This window comes from Salvelinus alpinus, chromosome 31 (assembly GCF_045679555.1).
Source record: "Salvelinus alpinus chromosome 31, SLU_Salpinus.1, whole genome shotgun sequence".
NCBI lineage: Eukaryota > Metazoa > Chordata > Actinopteri > Salmoniformes > Salmonidae > Salvelinus > Salvelinus alpinus.
In genome coordinates, this window is record NC_092116.1 from 4,686,713 (window position 1) to 4,706,406 (window position 19,694).

General features: G+C 43.7%; 1 pseudogene; it reads right to left on the bottom strand.

Annotated features, from left to right (window-relative positions):
• Positions 1 to 17,924: 17,924 nt before the first annotated feature.
• LOC139561018 (cilia- and flagella-associated protein 184-like) lies at positions 17,925 to 19,627 on the bottom strand (annotated as a pseudogene).
• Between the last annotated feature and the right edge of the window lie 67 nt (positions 19,628 to 19,694).

Consider the following 19,694-nt stretch of genomic DNA (forward strand, 5'->3'; position numbering starts at 1 on the left):
TTATTCTCCATGGACTTTACAGTGTCCCAGAATTTTTTTGAGTTTGTACTACAGATTGCAAATTTCTGTTTGAAAGAGCTAGCCTTAGCTTTCCTAACTGCCTGTGTATATTGGTTCCTAACTTCCCTGAAAACTTGCATATCACGGGGGCTATTCGATGCTAATGCAGAACGCCAGGATGTTTTTGTGCTGGTCCAGGGTCGATTAGAAAGGCCTGTTCGCTGAAGTGTTTTAGGGAGCAGTGATGAGGGGTGACAGTGATTTGACAGTGATGAGGGGTGGTCGTTTGACATCAGACCCATTACGGATGCAGGCAATGAGGCAGTGATCGCTGAGATCTTGGTTGAAAACAGCAGAGGTGTATTTGGAGGGTGAGTTAGTTAGGATGATATCTATGAGGGTGCCCATGTTCACGGATTTGGGGTTGTACCTGATAGGTTCATCGATAATTTGTGTGAGATTGAGGGCATCAAGCTTAGATTGTAGGATGGCCGGGGTGTTAAGCATGTCCCAGTTTAGGTCACCTAGCAGCACGAGCTCAGAAGATAGATGGGGGGCAATCAATTCACATATGTTGTCCAGGGCACAGCTGGGGGCAGAGGGTGGTCTATAGCAAGCGGCAACGGTGAGAGACTTGTTTCTGGAAAGGTGAATTTTTAGAAGTAGAAGCTCGAATTGTTTTGGTACCGACCTGGATAGTTTGACAGAACTCTGCAGGCTATCTCTGCAGTAGATTGCAACACCGCCCCCTTTGGCAGTTCTATCCTTGTGGAAAACTTCTGAGTTTTTGGTGGTTTTCCTAAGCCAGGATTCAGACACGGCTAAGACATCCGGGTTGGCAGAATGTGCTAAAGCAGTGAATAAAGCAAACTTAGGGAGTAGGCTTCTAATGTTAACATGCATGAAACCAAGGCTTTCACGGTTACAGAAGTCAACAAATGAGAGCACCTGGGGAGTAGGAGTGGAGCTAGGCATTGCAGGTCCTGGATTAACCTCTACATTACCAGAGGAGAAGTAGGATAAGGGTACGGCTAAAGGCTATTAGAACTGGCCGTCTAGCACGTAAATGGAGCAGGTTTCTGGGCACGATAGCATAGATTCAAGGCATAATGTACAGACAAAGGTAATGTAGGATGTGAGTACATTGGAGGTAAACCTAGGCATGAGAGAGATATAGTCTCGAGAGACGTTTAAACCAGGTGATGTCATCGCATATGTGGGAGGTGGAACAACATGGTTGGTTAAGGCATATTGAGCAGGGCTAGAGGCTCTACAGTGAAATAAGACAGTAATCATTAACCAGGACACTAATGGACAAGGCATATTGATATTAGGGAGAGGCATGCGTAGCCAAGTGATCGTATGGGTCCAGTGAGTGGTTGGGTGGTTGAGTGGCTGACAGTTAGCAGGCTGGGGATAGCAAGCTAGCAGTTAGCAGGCCCGGGCTAGCAAGCTAGCATAAGGGCCTTAGAGGGACGTCGCGATGAGGGAAAGTCTGTTTTTGCCTCCTCGTGCGGTGACGTCGATAGACCAGTTATGGAATTAGTAGGGTTCCAAGTAGCAGAGGGGTCCAAGTCCAATTGTCAAAATGGGTATAGTGGTCCAAGAAACTGGCCGATGGATCAGCTAACAGTCCAGTTAGCAGGCCGCGGTTAGCAGAATGGGCCTGAGGGGCCTGTTGGGATCCTCGGGCAGATTGTCGGTATTCCAGTCGTGAAGGATCGGCAGGTTTCCGGATATTGTAGCCGAGGAGTGGGCTTCAGGAGTAGCCCTTTTGTTTGATTTTCATAATTGAACTCTTATCTATACATTGTATCACTTTTCTTTATAAGCTTTGACTTTTTCTTCTCTCACAAACATTTAGCATGTATGAACAATACTGAGCCAACAGGCCATCTCTTAATCAATCTTACCATTTGGCTTGTTGGCTTGTTTTTCAGACAGTACGTTGGGTGTTATTTTAGTTTATTATATTTTTCCATTTATATCCATCATAGTATGTAACCTCATATCTATGAAATCCTGCAATGTTTATTTAGGGTGAAGCCCACATTTGTGGGCACAGGGCTGACAATGGCATAGCCATATAAGCTGGTTTCTATTCTTATTAACTCAAATAGATCTTCGATCATCAGTGTCATTTTAGCTATAGAGTCAGAGAGACTAAACGATGGGTCTGTCTTTACTGGCCACAGGGACCCTGATAATATCTCTTGCCTCAGCCTTCAACAGGTCAAAGTAAGTCTACCTGATCTATCCTAAATAGTCTTGGTATTAGTTTGATTGCAGTTTCTTTCAATCACTTTGTTGCAATTTTCACCACTGTTGTGCTGCGCCATTATTTGCCTGTTTGTGGCCCGCCTGCTAGCTTGCACAATTCTTGTTGTTCTCCTTTCGACATCTCAACAACGAGCTGTTTTCCCCCACAAAACTGCCACTGACTGGATGTTTTTCTGTTTGTCGCACCATTCTCGGTAAATCCTACTGTTGTGCGTGAAAAGCTCAGAAGGTCGGCCGTTTCTGAGATAGGTCACTGGTTAAACCCATTCTAACATTCAATCGAACAGTAACTGAATGCCTCGATACCTGTCTGCCTGCCTTACTCACTCTGTAGGAGCTAACCATTTTTGTGAACAGGGTGGTGTATCTAATTAACTGGCCAAAGAGTGTATAGTTTGATAACTGCCACAATAAAACCTATATCTGATGATATTTTCTACGTACAGTATGCACTGTATAAGGATACTGAAATTGTAAGACATTTTTTCAACATGCTCCAAACTTTTTTTATTTTTTAAATATTATTTTACCTCCTTTTTTCTCCCCAATGTCGTGGTATCCAATTGGTAGTTACAGTCTTGTCTCATCGCTGCAACTCCCATACTGACTCGGGAGAGGCGAAGGTCGAGAGCCATGCGTCCTCCGAAACACAACCCAACCTAGCCGCACTGCTTCTTGACACAACGCACATCCAACCCGGAAGCCAGCCGCACCAACGTGTCGGAGGAAACACTGGCTACCTGGTCAGCGTGCACTGCGCCCGGCCCGCCACAGGAGTTGCTAGTGCGTGATGAGACAAGGATATCCCTGCCGGCCAAACCCTCCCTAACCCAGACGACACTGGGCCAATTGTGCGTCGCCCCATGGACCTCCCGGTCGCGGCCGGCTGCGACAGAGCCTGGTGGCACACTCAGAATCTCTGGTGGCACAGCTAGCACTGCGATGCTGTGCCTTAGACCACTGCGCCACCCGGGAGGCCCCATGCTCCAAACTATACATTGGATACAAAACATACAATTGGTTTACAGTAAACTTGAAAAAATGTGTTATTTTTCAAGTTTTTTAAATTACATTTATAGCAGTCAATACAAACTGAAAACCATTAGCATATAAAATATTCATGGATAAGAGTAACAAAATACAAAAAATAAGAGTACAAGTCTTTAAATCGATAATGTCCTGCTGTCCTAAAGGAACTCATGGGATTGGTGACCTAATGTACCGTTCAGTTCTAGACTTAGTCGAGTCATTTTGTTATGGCTGCGGGTGTTCCTGCCTGTCACTGTGAATTGGGCAGGGGGTAGCTAGTCTGAATTTAGATTTTAGTAGGGGCGAAGTCAGTGCAGAGTTGTGTCCGTCTTGCAGACGTGTTAGGGACAGGGTCTTAAGTGCCTCAGTATAACTGAAGTATCCTCCTAGGATGATTGGGGTAGATTTCCTGTGAAGGTCACTGATAGGACCTTGCACTTGTCTAGGTTCAGTGTCGTGCTGTGGTGTGCTGATGTTTGCTGTTGTACTAGTGTGGAACAGATTTAGTTCTTCAACATATTTCCACCTACTGTCAACATCCCGAGAGCGCCCAGAAGACTTCCTTGAGCCACACCCCCATCAGCTCCTGCCAGTCTGAGGAGCTGTCTTGGTAGAGTTCATACTGGTACATAGAGGGTAAATACCATTTTCATAGTATTTAGCTATTATTCCTTCTATCAGCACTTCAAAAAGATCAGTTTTGAGTAGTATATCATATATTTTTTTGCTATTGGATTAAGTGTTAGTTAAAGTTACTAAATGGTGAGCCTATCATAATCTGATGTATTGGTGACTAAATTAAATGTTCTCATTGTATTTTGCAAAACACTTTTGTATGAATGACGCAGGGGTTAAAGATGTGTTCTACCCCAATGAATGCTCAATCAAAGGTCCTAAACATAAGACAGAGGGCATTACAAGTGTTATCAGTTTAGACTTTGGTACTAAGTTTTAGAAAATACACCACTTACACCTGAAACGTGCCAAAGTGATATTTGGCAAACCGTAGTCTGGTATTTTTATGGCGGTTTTGGAGAAGTGGCTTCTTCCTTGCTGAGCTGCCTTTGGACTCGTTTTACTGTGGACATAGATACTTTTGTACCTGTTTCCTCCAGCATCTTCACAAGGTCCTTTGCGGGGATTGATTTGCAATTTTCACACCAAAGTACGTTCATCTCTAGGAGACAGAACGCGTCTCCTTCCTGAGCGGTATGACGGTTGCGTGGTCCCATGGTGTTTATACTTGCGTACTATTGTTTGTACAGATGAACATGGTACCTTCAGGTGTTTGGAAATTGCTCCCAAGGATGAACCAGATTTGTGGAGGTCTACGATTTTTTTCTCAGGTCTTGGCTAATTTCTTTTGATTTTCCCATGATGTCAAGCAAAGAGGCACTGAGTTTGAAGGTAGGCCTTGAAATACACTGCTCAAAGAAATAAAGGGAACACTTAAACAACACAATGTAACTCCAAGTCAATCACACTTCTGTGAAATCAAACTGTCCACTTAGGAAGCAACACTGATTGACAATAAATTTCACATGCTGTTGTGCAAATGGAATAGACAACAGGTGGAAATTAGAGGCAATTATCAAGACACCCCCAATAAAGGAGTGGTTCTGCAGGTGGTGACCACAGACCACTTCTCAGTTCCTATGCTTCCTGGCTGATGTTTTGGTCACTTTTGAATGCTGGCGGTGCTTTCACTCTAGTGGTAGCATGAGACGGAGTCTACAACCCACACAAGGGGCTCAGGTAGTTAGTGCAGCTTATCCAGGATGGCACATCAATGCAAGCTGTGGCAAGAAGGTTTGCTGTGTCTGTCAGCGTAGTGTCCAGAGCATGGAGGCGCTACCAGGAGACAGGCCAGTACATCAGGAGACGTGGAGGAGGCCGTAGGAGGGCAACAACCCAGCAGCAGGACCGCTACCTCCGCCTTTGAGCAGGAGGAGCACTGCCAGAGCCCTGCAAAATGACCTCCAGCAGGCCACAAATGTGCATGTGTCTGCTCAAACGGTCAGAAACAGACTCCATGAGGGTGGTATGAGGGCCCGACGTCCACAGGTGGGGGTTGTGCTTACAGCCCAACACCGTGCAGGACGTTTGGCATTTGCCAGAGAACACCAAGATTGGCAAATTCGCCACTGGCGCCCTGTGCTCCTCACAGATGAAAGCAGGTTCACACTGAGCACATGTGACGTGACAGAGTCTGGAGACGCTGTGGAGAACGTTCTGCTGCCTGCAACATCCTCCAGCATGACCGGTTTGGCGGTGGGTCAGTCATGGTGTGGGGTGGCATTTCTTTGTGGGGCCGCACAGCCCTCCATGTGCTCGCCAGAGGTAGCCTGACTGCCATTAGGTACCGAGATGAGATCCTCAGACCCCTTGTGAGACCATATGCTGGTGCGGCTGGCCCTGGGTTCCTCCTAATGCAAGACAATGCTAGACCTCATGTGGCTGGAGTGTGTCAGCAGTTCCTGCAAGAGGAAGGCATTGATGCTATGTACTGGCCCGCCCGTTCCCCAGACCTGAATCCAATTGAGCACATCTGGGACATCATGTCTCGCTCCATCCACCAACGCCACGTTGCACCACAGACTGTCCAGGAGTTGGCGGATGCTTTAGTCCAGGTCTGGGAGGAGATCCCTCAGGAGACCATCCGCCACCTCATCAGGAGCATGCCCAGGCGTTGTAGGGAGGTCATACAGGCACGTGGAGGCCACACACACTACTGAGCCTAATTTTGACTTGTTTTAAGGACATTACATCAAAGTTGGATCAGCCTGTAGTGTGGTTTTCCACTTTAATTTTGAGTGTGACTCCAAATCCAGACCTCCATGGGTTGATAAATTTGATTTCCATTGATAATTTTTGTGTGATTTTGTTGTCAGCACATTCAACTATGTAAAGAAAAAAGTATTTAAGAATATTTCATTCATTCAGATCTAGGATGTGTTATTTTAGTGTTCCCTTTATTTTTTTGAGCAGTGTACATCCACAGGTACACCTCTAATTGACTCAAATTATGTCAATTAGCCTATCAGAAGCTTCTAAATCCCTGACATCATTTTCTGGAATTTTCAGAGCTGTTTAAAGGCACAGTCAACGTAGTGTAAACTTCTGACCCACTGGAATTGTGATACAGTGAATTATAAGTGAAATAATCTGTCTGTAAACAATTGTTGGAAAAATGACTTGTGTCATGCACTAAGTAGATGTCCTAACCGACTTGCCAAAACTATAGTTTGTTAACAAGACATTTGTGGAGTGGTTGAAAAACAAGTTTCAATGACTCCAACCTAAGTGTATGTAAACTGTAGCTGTTACCCAAACAAGCCATTCTACACCTACCTACACTACTGATAACATGGACTAAACTAAATATTTATCCTTGTTTTCATGCTAGAATAGCTAAGTTACCTAATGCCAATCTAAATGTATAAATGGACATTTTATCAATTGTATCTCTTTGTTTCTGTCTCATGCAGGGATTGTCTGCGCTGCATGTGTGTCAAGAATGAGTAGGGAAGAATAGCTAAATTAATGTCTGTTGTTGTAGTGTACACATCTCCAACCTGCAGCTTCCTGGAGGTTATGTACGTTTCATTGATGTGCTTAATTACTGTATTGTTGTGAATAATTTACCCACCACGCACTTTGTTTTACAGCACCGTTACAGGAGTTTTGTTTTACACATTCTTCCTTTTGTGAATGTTTGACTTTAACATAACTGTTTCTTATTACTCTCCAATGTGGTCCTGTGCACAGCGCAACTCTGAAGACGACGGGTCAGACGATTTGTGCGGACCCCACCCAACCCTGGGCCAAAAGAACTAAAGAGATTGCAGTTATCGTCAGACTCCACTTGAGTAAACGTATGTTCAATGCATCCTCCTCAATGATGCTATGCTGAAAGAGTTGTACTTTATGACAGTATTTACACAGCAGACAGTTGTAAGTAAAGGGTGCTGCTTATCAAAGAGCTAAATGTGTCAGCCTTTTGACATTTCATGACTGATTCTTTCCACCCTAGATTTTTTTTTTTTGGTATCTGATTTCTGCTAACTGGCAACTAAACCACTGATTGAAATCAAAAATGTTCCATTTTGATGACAGCTTAAAATGATGCAAATAAACTGCTCAGTGCGCTCTCAACCACCAATCTTGAGTGTGGTAGTTTCCTTCATGACAACTGTAATATAACCTGGTGTTGTAAATACAACTAAAAACGCATGCCAGCAAAGAAAGTAACAGATTACTTATTATAATACATATGGTTTTCCTCTGTGGACAGTTAGTGATTTATGACTGATCAGAGACCTTTGCAGAATGCTCACTCATAGGATGAGAATAGTTTCCTTTACAATGTCGCCATCTACTGAACATCAGAGAGGATAGTTGATTCTCTTATAATAAAATAAAAAAGTTTCTCACAAGTGTAGCATAGGTTGTGAGTTTTGCAAAACACATGTCCAAGCCGACAATGAGAACAGTAAATAACTAATAATAATAATATTTTGAATGCATTCACCAAACAAACTCTGGTGTAACGTGTACGCTGGGAGTTGGGAATCAAGTACAGGACTGCAAATGAAATCAATAGAACAAAACAAGAAAAGCGTACAGACATGAAACAGAGTCAATAACACCTGAGGAAAGAAGCAAAGGGAGTGACAGATATAGGGGAGGTAAGAACCTGTCGAGCCAGCTGAGGCATCGCCGAGAGCTTAGGCAATGGAAGACTGACGAGCCGACTGAGGCTTGAGAACCTGTCGAGCCAGCTGAGGCATCCTCGGTTGCTTTGGCAGCCGCTCTTGGACCCCGACGTCACCAGTAAAAATAAATCCCTGTTGCTTCCCTTTGGTGAGGCATTATTCTGTAACATGTACACTGGGAGTCAGGAAGTACGGCGCCATGAACCACAAAACACATACAGACATGATACAGAAACTGAGTTATTAACACCTGGGGAAAGAACCAAAGGGAGTGACAGATATAAGGGAGGTGATGGAGTCCAGGTGAGTGTCATGAGGCGCAGGTGTGCGTAACGATGGTGGCAGCTGTGCGTAATGATGGTGGCAGGTGTGCGTAATGATGAGACAACTGGCGACAACGAGCACCAGAGAGGAGGAGCGGAAGTAGACATGACAATTGGAGATTAGAAATGATAGGAATTACAGACAAATGTAGGCTACTACTGGTGATATATGTAATGGGGAATTGATAGACACAGGAAAAAATACACACAATAAAGGGAAACAATGAATACCCACGAAATGGCGGGAGGGAACGCATTCTGGAGAGAAAAGTGCCTTGTGCATCTGAGCCACAATCCCCATATTCTTGGATCATGCCATGACAGTGGCCTCCTCAATGGATTAGTCCACTGAGACAGGTGCAAATCAGACAGGTGTCTCATGTGCCATTAATGTTTTTTAATCTATTTGCGACCGCTGAACTAAAAAAATCTCATGTTTTCAATACATACAGTGTTCCATATAAGGCACTCAGACCCTATACCCTTAATCTTGTAATAAATCAAATCTAGTGATATGTAACTTGACATTTCTGCTATCCATTGTGACATTGTGGGAAGATAACCAACGTTCCAATTAACGGCAACGCATTTATTAGCCGTTATGAATACTAGGTTACATAGTTTCTTCTGACAACATTCTCCAGTATCAACATTTCCAAGCAAAACAAAAACAGGGAAAAGGGAGAATCTGTAGACATGCTGAGATAAAAGAAGACACTGACAGAATTCAGCCCGCCTTCACAAGATCATAACATGCAAATATGTCCCCTTTCGTGTTTTACATGATATTCAGTTTCACTGGCATAATAGTATGCTCTATGGATGGTCTTAAACTGCAGTAATTTACGTCTGAGATTATATGAACATGACTGGGTCTTCAAACATATCTGTATCCATTCATCATCATCATCAATACTGTCTCCCAGGTCTTCCTCACATTTTTGTTTTGTGTCATTAGGAAAAGCCTATATCAACTTTTGATACAGTTTGGAAATCAACTTGAGGTTTGTCAAACTGCCTTAAAATAGTTTAAATATTTGAAGCTTCTGGCTTGTCCAGTGATTACTGCACAGAGAGAATAAGGTGTTGTATCTGCAAAAGTTCACCGCAGCAATGTCACAGACTTGACTTCCATGCTTGCCTGACCCTGCTGAGACCCCTGTCACAATCTGATCCTGCTCAGATGAGGCATGACAAAGACTTACCTTGGTGTACATTTACAGTGCATTCGGAAAGAATTCAGACCCCTTGACGTTTTCCATATTTTGTTACGTTACAGTCTTATTCTAAAATGTATTACATTTCTTTTTTCCCTCATCAATCTACACACAATACCCCATAACGACAAAGCAAACTTTAATTTTTAATGTATAAGAACAATAACAAAAAAAAATATTTACATAAGTATTCAGACCCTTTGCTATGACACTCAAAATTGAGCTCAGGTGTGTCCTGTTTAGGGTTGCACATTTTGGGGAATATTCAGAGGAGGAAACTTTCTGTGGGAATTAACAGGAATATATGATAATTAACAGGAGTATATGGGAATTAACGGAAATATATGCAAATTAATATTCATACCATTTAAATGTAGATGTTTTTTGCATTGGATATATTTACCATATCATATGGAGACAGAAACATAAACATTTTACCTTATCATAAGTAGACATAATTGCAAATGATTAAATCCTTCCAATAGAAATGTTTATTAACTAAACAATTTAGTTACGACTTGCATTTTAATTAAATTAGTTGACTCTTCACATGGGATGATTTCACTGAACAACAAAATAAAGGGAATATTGAATGATCCCCAATGATCTATCGCATCTCCCAAAAACATTTTCAACATATATCTGTAAACTGATAGTCTAGAAACTAAAGCTTTGGTTGTCTTCCTCTCAGGCTTCCATGTCTTCTCCCTGGATCCTCTGTGTCCACCTCTTGAACATCAGACTCTGAGGCCTCATCTTCACTGTCACTTTCCAGCCTTGTTGAGAATGGCTCATTGTCAGGCTCAAAATGCCTGAAATTTTCCCGGATGGCCACCAATTCTTCAACCCGTGTATTGGTTAGCCTGTTGTGTGCTTTGGTGTGTGTGTTTCAAAACAAGGACCAGTTGTGCTCTGAGGTGACTGATGTTGGTGAGATTTGGAGGATGATGGAGGCCACAGGGGAAAGAGCCTCAGATCCACAAAGTCCCTTCGAGCAGGTGGCTGATGAGATATGTTGGCACGACTGCCATATTGCATCTCCATCCCAGATCCCTTGCTTGGTAGTGTACTTTGCCAGACTGCCAAGAACCTTGCCCTCATCCAGGCCAAGGTGGCGAGACACGGTAGTGATGACACCATAGGCCTTGTTGATCTCTGCACCAGACAGGATGCTCTTGCCAGCATACTTGGGGTCCAACATGTACGCTGCGGCGTGTATGGGCTTCAGGCAGAAGTCTTCATGTTTTTTGATGTATTTCAAAACTGCAGTTTCCTCTGCTTGGAGCAACAGTGAAGTGGGCAGGGCAGTACGGATTTCTTCTCTTACATCTGCAAGCAGAGTCTGAACATCAGACAGGATGGCATTGTCTCAATCCGTGCAATGGCTACTGCTATAGGTTTCAGGCTGCTTACCACTCTCTCCCAAAATTCATAATCCAGGAGGATCCTCTTGATGGAGCTGTCCATATCGGCACACTGTGATATGGCCATTTCTTGGAGTGAATCCTTCTCCTCTAGGAGAATGTCAAACATGATGACAACACCACCCCAACGTGTGTTGCTGGGCAGCTTCAATGTGGTGCTCTTATTCTTCTCACTTTGCTTGGTGAGGTAGATTGCTGCTATAACTTCATGACCCTTCACATACATAACCATTTCTTTGGCTCTCTTGTAGAGTGTATCCATTGTTTTCAGTGCCATGATGTCCTTGAGGAGCAGATTTAATGCATGAGCAGCCCAGCCAAGGGGTGTGATGTGAGGGTAGGACTCCTCCACTTTAGACCAAGCAGCCTTCATGTTCGCAACATTGTCTGTCACAGTGCAAATACCTTCTGTGGTCCAAGGTCATTGATGACTGCCTTCAGCTCATCTGCAATGCGGTGTGCCTGTTGTCCCTTCTGTCTGTGCTCTTGTAGAATACTGGTTGAGGGGTGGAGAGGATGTAGTTAATTATTCTTTGCCCACGAACATTCGACCACCCACCAGAGATGATTGCAATACAGTCTGGTTTCTCTATGATCTGCTTGACCTTCACTTGAACACTGTTGAACTCTGCATCCAGCAAATTAGTAGATAAAGCATGTCTGGTTGGAGGGGTGTACGTTGGGCGAAGAACATTCAGAAATCTCTTCCAATACACATTGCCTGTGAGCATCAGAGGTGAACCAGTTGCATACACAACTCGAGCAAGACATTCATCAGCATTTCTCTGACTACGTTCCTCCATTGAGTCAATAAAACTTCTGATTCCAGGAGGACCAAGAGCTGTTTCTATCGATAAGGTGTCTGATTCATAATTTTCACCTCGAATAGAAGTAGAGGGACTTTTGAGAGAGGTTGCTTGTTGTCAGCGCTGAAGGAACTTTATGCACTTGGCCAGATGATTCTGTATCTTTGTTGCATTCTTTACATATGATTTGGCACAGTATTTGAAAATGTACACAGCTTTTCCTTCTACATTAGCTGCAGTGAAATGTCTCCACACATCAGATAGTGTCCATGGCATTGTCCTGTAAAGATTAGGATTTTTTTTTTTTAAACAACAAATACAATTCCATGTATAGATAAATAGTTAAGCAGTTAGCTTAAACAACTCCTTTGTAAGATAAATGTTTTAAAATGAAACATGTATGGAAACAGGTGAATTAACACTCCTCAGTTAGCAGGCACAAGCAAGCTAAAACCCACATGGTAGCAAAAACTAACTAGCAGAAATTGTTAACAAGTTAGAAATGATTTAAACACACTTTGCTGTAGGCTACTATTTACTAGTTAACAGAAAATCATGTATGTCCTATAAAAATATATTCACCCCACCCAGTATTGTATTCAAAACTTACCAGAAAGCATGTAGTCCTTGGCTCAGATAGTGTAGTAGTGTGGGCTCAATAGCATCTCATTAGTTTGCAAGATCTTGAGAATCAGCTGTACACATGATGGAAGGGTGCACTGCACATGTGATGGAAGAATGCACTGTGCATGCAGAGGGTTGCAATTCCATTGAATTGGGGATAGTTTAACCAAAATATGCCACAAGACCTAGAATTGCCTTATGTATATCCCACAAAAAAAGGTTCACTATTATAAGCTAACTTTTTTGATGAATTTAACCTCTCTGGGATATTCGGGACGCTAGCGTCCCACCTCAACAACAGCCAGTGAAATTGCAGGGCGCCAAATTCAAAACAGAAATCCCACAATTAAAATTCCTCAGACATACAAGTATTTTACACCATTTTAAAGATAAACTTGTTGTAAATCCAGCCACAGTGTCCGATTTCAAAAAGGCTTTACGACAAAAGCACACCAAACGATTATGTTAGGTCAGGATCTAGTCACAGAAAAACACAGCCATTTCTCCAGCCAAAGAAAGGAGTCACAAAAACAGAAAAAGAGATAAAATTAATCACTAACCTTTGATGATCTTCATCAGATGACACTCATAGGACTTCATGTTACACAATACATGTATGTTTTGTTTGATAAAGTTCATATTTATATCCAAAAATCTTAGTTTATATTGGCGCGTTATGTTCAGTAATGTTTTGCCTCCAAAACATCCGGTGATTTTGCAGAGAGCCACATCAATTTACAGAAATACTCATAATAAACATTGCTAAAATATACAATTGTTATGCATGGAATTATAGATAAACTTCTACTTAATGCAACCGCTGTGTCAGATTTCAAAAAAACTTTTCGTAAAAAGCACACCATGCAATAATCTGAGTACGGCGCTCAGACACAAAAACAAGCCATACAGATACCCGCCATGTTGTGGAGTCAACAGAAGTCAGAAATAGCATTATAAATACTCACTTACCTTTGATGATCTTCATCAGAATGCACTCCCAGGAATCCCAGTTCCACAATAAATGTTTGTTTTGTTCGATAAAGTCCATATTTTATGTCCAAATACCTCCTTTTTGTCCGTGCGTTTAGTACACAAATCCAAACTCAGGAGGCGCGGGCAAGTCCAGGCGAAAGTCAGACGAAAAGTCATTTTACAGTTCGTAGAAACATGTCAAACGAAGTATAGAATCAATCTTTAGGATGTTTTTATCATAAATCTTCAACAATGTTTCAACCGGAGAATTCCTTTGTCTGTAGAAATGCAATGGAACGCAGCTAACTCTCACGGGAGCGCGCGAGACTGAGCTCGTGGCACTCTGCCAGACCCCTGACTCAATCAGCTCTTATTCCCCCATCCTTCACAGTAGAAGCATCAAACAAGGTTCTAAAGACTGTTGACATCTAGTGGAAGCCTTAGGACGTGCAATATGACCCCATAGACACTGTATATTCAATAGGAAATGACTTGAAAAACTACAAACCTCAGATTTCCCACTTCCTGGTTGAATTTTTTCTCAGGTTTTTGCCTGCCATATGAGTTCTGTTATACTCACAGACATCATTCAAACAGTTTTAGAAACTTCAGAATGTTTTCTATCCAAATCCACAAATTATATGCATATTCTAGCTTTTAGGACTGAGTAGCAGGCAGTTTACTCTGGGCACCTTTTTATCCAAGCTACTCAATACTGCCCCCCAGTCGCAAAGAATTTAAGCAAAATTCCCAAAATTCCCGGGCTTAACTTCCCATGGAAGATTTCCAGAAAAATACCAGAAATATACCGGAAAGTTTCTGATCCTTTGCAACCCTAGTCCTGTTTCCATTGATAATCCTTGAGATGTTTCTACAACCTGATTGGAGTCCACCTGTGTTAAATTCAGTTGATTGGAGATGATTTGGAAAAACACACAGCTGCCTATATAAGGTCCCACAGTTGACAGTGCATGGCAGAGCAAAACCCAAGCCATGAGGTCAAAGGAATTGTCCGAGGAGCTCATAGACAGGATATTGTGGGACCTGGGGAAGGGTACCAAAATATTTATGCAGCATTGAAGGACCACAAGAACACATTGTCCTCCATCATTCTTAAATGGAAAAAGATTGGAACCACCAAGACTCTTCCTAGAGCTGGCCGCCTGGCCAAACTGAGCAATCGGGGGAAAAGGACCTTGGTCAGGGAGGTGACCAAGTACCTGATGGTCACTCTGAAAGAGCTCCATAGCTCCTCTGTTGAGATGGGAGGACACCAATCTCTGCAGCACTCCACCAATCAGGCCTTTATGGTAGAGTGGCCAGATGGAAACCACTCCTCAGTAAAAGGCAAATGACACCCCGCTTGGAGTTTGCCAGAAGTAACCTAAAGGACTCTCAGACCATGAGAAACAAGTTTCTCTGGTCTGAAGAAACCAAGATTGAACTCTTTGGCCTGAATGCCAAGCGTCACATCTGGAGGAAACCTGGCACTATCTTTACGGTGAAGCATAGTTGTGGCAGAATCATGCTGTGTGGATGTTTTTCAGTGCCAGGGATTGGGAGACTAGTCAGGGTTGAGGGAAAGATGAACAGAGCAAAGTACAGAGAGATCCTTGATGAAAACCTGCTCCAGAGTGCTCAGGACCTCAGACTGGGGCGAAGGTTCATCTTCCAACAGGTCAACGACCCTAAGCACACAGCCAAGACAATGCAGGAGTGGCTTTGGGACAAGTCTCTGAATGTCCTTGAGTGGCCCAGCCAGAGTCCGGACTTGAACACAAACAAACATCTTTTGAGAGACCTGAAAATAGCTGTGCAGCGACGCTCCCCATCCAACCTGACAGAGCTTGAGAGGATCTACAGAGAAGAATGGGAGAAACTCTCCAAATACAGGTGTGCCAAGCTTGTAGAATCATACCCAAGAAGGCTGTAATTGCTGCCAAATGTGCTTCAACAAAGTACTGAGTAAATAGGATATTTCCACTTTTTTTATTTTAATACAATTGCAAAAATGTATTAAAACCTGTTTTCCTTTGTCATTATGGGGCATTGTGTGAAGATTGATGAGCGGAAAAAACTATTTAATCAATTTTAGAATAAGGCTGTAACGTAACAAAATGGGGAAAAGTCAAGGGGTCTGAATACTTTCCGAATGCACTGTATACATTATATGATCCAATAATAGAATCAAAGGTTCAATAATTGAAATTACCATTATTTCCATATCCCAGACTGTAGCCTACCCATCAACTCAAGTTGGAACTTTGTATCCATTCACTGAATCTTATAATATAATTAAGAATTCACCTGAGCTCCTTACACTGGTCTTCCTTGTCTGTCTGACACAGCTGGGACACCTGTCACCATCTGATCCTGCTAAGACTTGATGAGCATAGTATTGTATACTGACTGTGCACCATGGCAGTGTAGACTGTAGAACTATTTATACCATGTACAGTGGGGAGAACAAGTATTTGATACACTGCCGATTTTGCAGGTTTTCCTACTTACAAAACATGTAAAGGTCTGTAATTTTTATCACAGGTACACTTCAACTGTGAGAGACGGAATCTAAAACAAAAATCCAGAAAATCACATTGTATGATTTTTAAGTAATTCATTTGCATTTTATTGCATGACATAAGTATTTGATACATCAGAAAAGCAGAACTTAATATTTGGTACAGAAACCTTTGTCTGCAATTACAGAGATCATACGTTTCCTGTAGCAGGGATTTTGGCCCACTCCTCCATACAGACCTTCTCCAGATCCTTCAGGTTTCGGGGCTGTCGCTGGGCAATACGGACTTTCAGCTCCCACCAAAGATTTTCTATTGGGTTCAGGTCTGGAGACTGGCTAGGGCTCTCCAGGACCTTGAGATGCTTCTTACGGAGCCACTCCTTAGTTGCCCTGGCTGTGTTTCGGGTCGTTGTCATGCTGGAAGACCCAGCCACGACCCATCTTCAATGCTCTTACTGAGGGAAGGGGAGGTTGTTGGCCAAGATCTCGCGATACATGGCCCCATCCATCCTCCCCTCAATACGGTGCAGTCGTCCTGTCCCCTTTGCAGGAAAGCATCCCCAAAGAATGATGTTTCCACCTCCAAGCTTCACAGTTGGGATGGTGTTCTTGGGGTTGTACTCATCCTCTTCTTCCTCTAAACATGGCGAGTGGAGTTTAGACCAAAAAGCTCTATTTTTGTCTCATCAGACCACACGACCTTCTCCCATTCCTCTTCTGTATCATCCAGATGGTCATTGGCAAACTTCAGACGGGCCTGGACATGCACTGGCTTGAGCAGGGGGACCTTGCGTGCGCTGCAGGATTTTAATCCATGACGGCGTAGTGTGTTACTAATGGTTTTCTTTGAGACTGTGGTCCCAGCTCTCTTCAGGTCATTGACCAGGTCCTGCCGTGTAGTTCTGGGCTGATCCCTCACCTTCCTCATGATCATTGATGCCCCACGAGGTGAGATCTTGCATGGAGCCCCAGACCGAGGGTGATTGACCGTCATCTTGAACTTCTTCCATTTTCTAATAATTGCGCCAACAGTTGTTGCCTTCTCACCAAGCTGCTTGCCTATTGTCCTGTAGCCCATCCCGGCCTTGTGCAGGTCTACAATTTTATCCCTGATGTCCTTACACAGCTCTCTGGTCTTGGCCATTGTGGAGAGGTTGGAGTCTGTTTGATTGAGTGTGTGGACAGGTGTCTTTTATACAGGTAACGAGTTCAAACAGGTGCAGTTAATACAGGTAATGAGTGGAGAACAGGAGGGCTTCTTAAAGAAAAACTAACAGGTCTGTGAGAGCCGGAATTCTTACTGGTTGGTAGCTGATCAAATACTTATGTCATGCAATAAAATGCAAATTAATTACTTAAAAATCATACAATGTGATTTTCTGGAAATTTGTTTTAGATTCCGTCTCTCACAGTTGAAGTGTACCTATGATAAAAATTACAGACCTCTACGTGCTTTGTAAGTAACAAAACCTGCAAAATAGATAGAGAGACTAAAGATGAACTGGCTGTGGTAGCTACTAGCTAGCTAGCTCATTCTCTTCAGACAGAACTTCAGTCGAGAGGGGATGAAACACAATGTCAGTTGCACTACTAGCTCAGCACTGGGAATAAATATGTTTTTTTCTGTGTAGTCAAACAGCAGTTACCTTGCCAGCTACATCAGTCAAATAAAGAGTAGATTGTTTCTGTCCAGCTTGCTTTTACAACTCAGAGAAAAAGCTCAACATACACAGAGACAGCAGCTGCAGACAGCAGCACTGTACCTTTCAGACTTCACACACCCTGTCCGCACGCTCTGTCGTGTCCAAGTGGTCCTAAATTCAGCCATCTGAAACCGCCAAACAGCCTACCTGAGGGCTCTGCATGGTCCTAAAGCTCACCCGCCCGCTTTTAGTATCACAGTGCAATAATAAAACTGGGGGGGGGGGACAAAAATGCCATTTTAGAATGTGGGGGTCCCCCCGTCCCCAATAAAAGTTCCGCCCCTGGATGCAATGGTGTCTTTCACTAATTAGGTGACTAAAAGCATTTCATATTCAGAATCATTAAGCTTCACTACTCACACTGTACATATCAAAGCTGAGGTTGTAGCCTATTATGGTCTTTTGAGAAATAATAGAATAAGGACATGTAGAATAAACTGAATATTTATTATAAATGTGAAAACATAACTCATAAATGTATTTATGCATTTATGAACATGTAAGTAATTTTGCATGACAATTATTCCCTTATCACAACAAATGTGTTTGATCACATTCTTTCAGTCCTGTGTGTGTCAGTGTGTGTGTGTGTGAGCTTATTCGTTAGCGTCTTCCCGTATATCCTCTCCTCTCCCTCACTGCGCCGTGGGTTTGGTGTGCTCCAGTTTCTCCTTAACTCCCCGGAACACTCTGCATGCCTCTCCTCCAGGCCGTCTGAGGCATTCACCTTCTCCTCAAAGTTCCTCAGGAGGGTATCGTTGCCCAGCAGGCCAGGTTGTCCATGCGGAGGCCGTCCCTGGCCTACTTGGTCTTGGTCAGCACGTCCTGGCCACCACCGCCTCCACCTCGGCCAGCTGGGCCTGCTTGGCCTGGTTCTCCATCTGCACAAACTGGAACTTCTCCTTCACGTGGGCCAGTACCTGGACAGTGCTGGTGATCTTCTTGCACAGTTTGAGGAACTCCTCGTTGCGCTCCTCTATCTTCTCGTTCTTGTATGCCTGGTTCTCGATCTTCATCTGCTTGAAGTCGATGAGGTGCAGGTCCTCGACAAACTCCTCCTTGCAATCCACCTTCTCCTGGCTCTGCTGCCGCAGCTCCTCGGCCTGCTCCTTGGCCGCCTCCAAGTCACGCCGGTGCTACCATTTCAGGTCCTCCATGATGGCTATTTACTTCTGGTAGCGCTGCTCCTGGTCAGACACGGCCTTCTACTTAGGACGTGCGTCGTAACCCGTCTTCTTGCGGACATACTCCACCAGCTTGATCTGGAGCTGACCTCTGACCTGTCTCTGTTTCTCCTTCTCCACCTGCAGCTCTATGAAGAAGTTAATGTAGTCTTCGTAGTCGATGCTGGGGCCTTACTCGTCTTCAACCTGCACAGGACTGTAGCACTCCCTCTCGGGGTCCCTGGGTCTAGTTTGGGCGGTCCGTCTTCATCATCGTCGTAAAACTCCACTCGCGGGAGAGAGGCTCCCCTATTAGAGGCTTCATCTCCGGGCCCTCTCCCTCTTCAAATGTCTAGCTCGTGGGTAGATTTGCTTATGTGGGCGACTCATCTCCAGCGCCTGGCTCAAATGCGGCCGAGTTCCCTCCCTCTGTCCCAGTGTACGCTAGTAACGTGTCAATCAGTGACGTTCAATTGGTGCCCTGCAAGGGCAGCGGCTTTTGTGGGGCGATAGGTAACGATGCTTTGCGAGTGACTGTTGTCGATGTGTGCAGAGGTTCCCTGGTTCAAGCCCAGGTTGGGGCGAGGAGAGCGATGGGAGCAACATCAGTTGAGGTGCAATCTGTTGCCTGTTCTGAGGCTTTTTCAGACTCCACTAACCCGCCCTCCTCATCCTCATCTGCAGGGGTATCAGCTTCATTCTTACTGTCATCAACATTAGGGGATTTGCCCTCCTCCGAGGGCTCTACAGCTTGTGTCTTCTGGAGATGTTCATTGTTCTTCAGCTCTGTGTTTTCAGGGCTATGATTGGACCCAGGGTCATTGTCTTGTTGCTCTGCCTCCGCATCCATGGGAATGTAGAATTCCTGACAAAAGAAAATTCTATAAAATCACATAAGTATGTCAATGAAGTCCCAA